A 5,361-nucleotide genomic window follows, 5' to 3' on the forward strand; every position below is an offset into this window, starting at 1 on the left:
TGCAGAAAGGTGGAAAGCTCTTTCCACAATTCTCAGTGAGGAGAGCGACAGCCGGATTAGATCGACGAGAACTGAGCACTGAGGAGGACAGGCATAGGGTTAGATTTCGATTTTCCCAAGTCAGTCTCTGGAGGTAATATGACGAGTGTGAGTTGGAGATTAGATTCATGATTTTATTCTGAAATCTGAACTGCGTATTTGTAACTTTCAAATGCGTATTGGCCAGAGGTGATATATTGGGTTGCCCAAAAAGTAATTGCGGATTTTTCATATAGTCGGCGTTGACAAATTTTTTGACAGCTTGTGACTCTGTAATTGCATTCTTTCTTCTGTCAGTTATCAGCTGTTACTTTTAGCTTGCTTTAGAAAAAAAAGTGTAAAAAAAGTATATTTGATAAAGTTCATTCTAAGTTTTATTAAAAATGCATTTACTTTCTTTTAAAAAATCCGCAATTACTTTTTGGGCAACCCTATACATAACTTTGTCGAATCTCTATGATACTACATTAAGGGATTGGAGAATGCCCGATGAGTACTCCTTTTCGGACCCTAGATATTTCTTCTTCGATCTGATGTTGTCTTCGGGCAATTATTTGCCAAATAGAAATTCCAGAAAGACCAATTTGAACTGAAACGGGGAGAGCATTGAAGAGAAGCTTCGCATATTGGTAAGCAAGAGCATGAATCGGCAACGAAACTTGTTTTTATGTTGCACGTTGGCTTTATTTTTCGACCGATTCTGTCGTTGAAGTTTTGTCTTCAATCTTTTTCTAAGTCGAACACAATGAGTATTGCCATCTAAGGTAACCTAGTATTGCCATCTGGAAGATTATGTTACACGGATGGATCAAAGCAAGAGGACAGTGTGCGCCTGGGGGTCTACATTGAAAACCCAGGGACTGAGATCTGTTTTAGATTGCCTGACCATAATACGGTCCTGCAGGCAGAGATCCGGGCGATCACGGAATGCGTGGGGTAGTGTGGTACTATCGCAAGGACGTCGAGTAAGAACATCTTTCCAAATTTTACCCATGAACATTCCATTAAGGAACAGGGGCAAACTTCTCACATATCAATGAGTGCTGTCCGATTCAAGTTTAAGGTCAATGATAAGAGACCTCCTTTTTATAGCCGAGTCCGAACGGCGTGCCGCAGTGCGACACCTCTTTGTGGACAAGTTTTTACATGGCTGCCATATCAAATGGTATAGAACCACACAAATATCGCCACCGAGGATAGGAGGGGAAAACCACCGCTGAAAATGTTTATGATGTTCTCGCCAGGCGGACATGCTAACCTCTGCGCTACGGTGAACATCTTTAGGGCCAGTTAACAGGCCATTAGCGCAATAATAACCAGAACGGTAAGATCTCGAACAGTCTTGGAATGTATGAAGGAAATTAACTCCTTCTCTGAGGATGGCATGATCCGCATCGTTGGGTGCCGGGCCATAGAGAAGAAACTGGATATGAGAAAGCAGACGAATTGACAGTGAAGGCCAGAGAACTGCAGTCATTAAACTTGGTTAAACCGAAGCCTTTCGGGTCGACGCAGTCCGAGTTAAGGGCATGGGCGGCGAATGCCCATGTAACCCTCTGGGGTAGGTTCAGATCGTGATAAGACGAGGCTATTACTGAAAGGAAGTAAGAAGGAGGTCGGTATAGTTTTTGGTATCATAACGGGACACATAGGACTACGAGCTCACTTATGTAAAATAGGTGCGGCAAGTGATAGCTTGTGTAGGGCATGCGAGGAAGATGATGAGACGTTGGAGCATTTCCTATGTCATTGTCCGGTTTTCGAGTCAAACAGATACCAGCACTTAAATGGAGACACAATACCAGACATGAACCAACTTAGGGGCGTGGCAGGGAAAACAATTAAGGATTTTGTAAGTAGCACGGAATTCCTAACTTGGATTTTCTTTTTCGAGGTTACTTTTTTAGTATTTAGAGCACACATCAAGCCGATTACTGGCTTAGGTGTATATCCATAGTGGCATAGGGTGGATTAATAGAATTAATATCGGCACCGTCTTTTCAATCCAACCTAACCAACCCTAACGTATCTGAAGCAGCGAGATTGCTAGTCGTATGCTCCTTAACATAACCTTACCTAACTTAGCCTAACCTATGGCCCTGATTAGATTTCAATCTCTCACCCAGTGCTGTCGAAAGTATTTTCTATGCGATAGGAAAGAGAATTAATCCTCTGTACTCCGCAGATATTGTCTTGTCTACTTTCTTGTGTAAGGGGCATAGGGTGTTATGGTCTATAAATTCTCGATTTTGCGATCCTTTAGTCAGTAGGTAGGTAGGGAGGGATTAGGTTCTAACATCCGGTGTGCGTTTTTCTAGTCATATTGCCTACAAGAGCTAATGCACACAAATACGTCGCTTGTCTGCTCCGAATTTAAATAGTTCAACCTTTGGGCTCTTGCTGCCTTGGGCTCTTGCTGCCTTGGGCTCTTGCTGCCTTGTTGTTGCTCAGCTGGGTTACGGCTACGCTGAACTTATCTTATCCTTCTTTCCGTTTATTTAACAGAACTTAGGATCTCATTCGACTCCTTCGCACTCAATTCTTTCTATTTCTCTCTCTCTCTTTCTATCACTCTCTCTTCTTAATGACTACTGGACGTTCTTCTAATTCTTTGTACCCTTCACTATAGGATGGGGGCATACTAATTTCGTCATTCTAGATCGATTAAGGCATGCCCGTCCGTCTGGCTGTTAGTCTGTCTGTCTTTAGAAAACAACTCCACCTTTGAAGGAGTAAAGCTAGGCACTTGAAATTTCCCACAAATACTTCCATTTAGTGCAGGTCTGTTGGGATTGTGAATCGGCCATATCGGTCCACATGCTAAGAATTCTGAATCGGTTTAAAACCTTATATGGCTGCCTTATAAATCGATCTCGATTCATGACTTCTTAAGCCTCTGGAGAAAGCAATTCTTATCCGATTTGAATGAATTCTTATCTGATTTGATATGATTATAAACCGATCTGGGATCATGATTTCTTGGAATCATGACTTCTTGCGATCATGACTTCTTGGAATCACGAGTTCGTGAGCCCCTAGTGGGCGTAATTTTTATCCGATTTGGCTGAAATGTAGCACTATGTGTTTATTTTGACTTCTAATAACTGTGTCAAGAATGATTCAAATCGGTTCATAACCTGGTATAGCTGCCATATAAACCGATCTCAGATCTTGCCTTATTTAGCCTCTAGAGGGCGCAATTCTTGTTCGAATTGTTTGAAATTTGGTTGGAGGTGTTTTGTTTAGACTTCCAACAACTGGGTCAAGAATAGTTCAAATCGGTTCATAACCTGGTATAGCTGCCATATAAACCGATCTCGGATCTTGACTTATTAAGCCTCTAGAAGGCGCAATTCTTATCCGGCTTCATTGAAATTTTGCTGGAGGTGTTTTATTTAGACTTCCAATAACTGTGCCAAAAATAGTCCAAATCGGTTCATAACCTAATATAGCTGCCATATGAACCGGTTCTTGAGCCTCTAGTGGGCGCAATTTTTATCCTATTTGGCTGAAATGTAGCACCATGTGTTTTGTTTTAACTTCCAATAACTGCAGACTCTAGAGGCCGCAATTCTTATCCGACTTGATTGAAATTTTGCTGGAGGTGTTTTGTGCTGCCTTCCAATAACTTTGCATGAATAGTTCAAATCGGTTCAGAGCCTGATCCCTGATATAAGCGGATTTGGCATCATGATTTCTTGAGCCTCTAGAGGGCGCAATTCTTATCCAATTTGGCTGAAATGTAGCACGTGTGCTTTATTTTGATTTCCAATAACTGTGTCAAGAATAGTTCAAATCGGTTCATAACCTGGTATAGCTGCCATGTAAACCGATCTTGGATCTTGACTTATTTAGCCTCTAGAGGGCGCAATTCTTATCCGACTTGATTGAAATTTTGCTGGAGGTGTTTTGTTTTTACTTCCAACAACTGTGTCAAGAATGGCTCAAATCGGTTCAGAACCTGACTTAGTTGCCATATGAACCGATCTGGGATCATGACTTTTTGAGCCTCTAAAGGGCGCAATTCTTATCCGATTTGGCTGAAATTTAGCACTATGTGTTTTGCTTTGACTTCCAATAACTGTGTTAAGAATGGTCCAAATCGGTTCAGAACCTGATCCGGAATGGTTAAAATCGAATCATAACCGCGTGTAGCTGCCATATAAACCGATATCGGTTCTAGACTTCTTGAGCCTTTAGAGGGCGACTTGATTTGAATTTTGTTGGAGGTATTTTGCTAAGACTTCCAATAACTGTGCCAAAAATAGTCCAAATCGGTTTATAACCTTTTATAGCTGCCTTATGAACCGATCTCGGGTCTAGACTTATTTAGCCTCAAGAGGGCGCAATTCTTATCCGACTTGATTGAAATTTTGCTGTGTGTGTTTTGTTTTGACTTCCAATGATTGCGCCAAGAATGGTCCAAATCTGTTCATAACTTGGTATGGCTGCCATAAGAACTGATCTCGTATCTAGATTTCTTGAGCCTCTAGAGCAATTTATAGACTTGGAATTTTCAGAACTTCAGTGTTGTTTTCATGCTTTGCCTTCCAACAGCCGTGCCAAGTATGATCCAAATAGGTTTATAACCTGATATAGCTTCCATATAGACGGATCGCAAGGATTTACATTCATTAGCCTCTAGGGGGCGCAACTGCGATTTTAAACATGGTATTTTTCATGACTTCTCATAGTCATGACAAGTACAGTCCACCAGTATCTGTATCTTCTATAAATTTAAAAAAAGTTTATTAATTTCCATTCTTAAGATTTGTGTAAACAGAAAGAGGATATATATGAGTTCTCATTTACATTACGATTATATTTAATTTAAGCAAATAATCTTCACTAGCAATGAAGACAGCGAACAAAAAACCAACCATGAATAAAACATTTATCCTTCTCCCAAACGCATGAAGAAGGCAAAAGCAAAAATGAAGGAAGGTGTTTAAATTCCATTAAAACATTTGCAGAGTTATTCGGTGGGATTGTTTCCCCACCACCACCATCAATATAATCCTCAACCATTTACATACGCTAATTCGGTATACGTACAATGGGAATAGGAAACAGAAACAGACAGACAAACAAACTGAGAGACAGCATGAAATGCGAGCGAGTAAATAAATGCTTATGGAACAATGACAACAAGCCATGGCAGCATAAAGTTGTCTGGCATACATTAAGACAGATGCGATGTGTATCTGGCACACTAGTGCACTGATGGAGATGGTGTTGTATGGTTTTCTTTGGGAGGAAAGGAGAACTGGGATATCATAAGTGACAACATGATTTTATACTTAAGACATGTGCGTTTTTTAT

Source organism: Stomoxys calcitrans, chromosome 3, assembly GCF_963082655.1.
Source record: "Stomoxys calcitrans chromosome 3, idStoCalc2.1, whole genome shotgun sequence".
NCBI classification, from domain to species: domain Eukaryota; kingdom Metazoa; phylum Arthropoda; class Insecta; order Diptera; family Muscidae; genus Stomoxys; species Stomoxys calcitrans.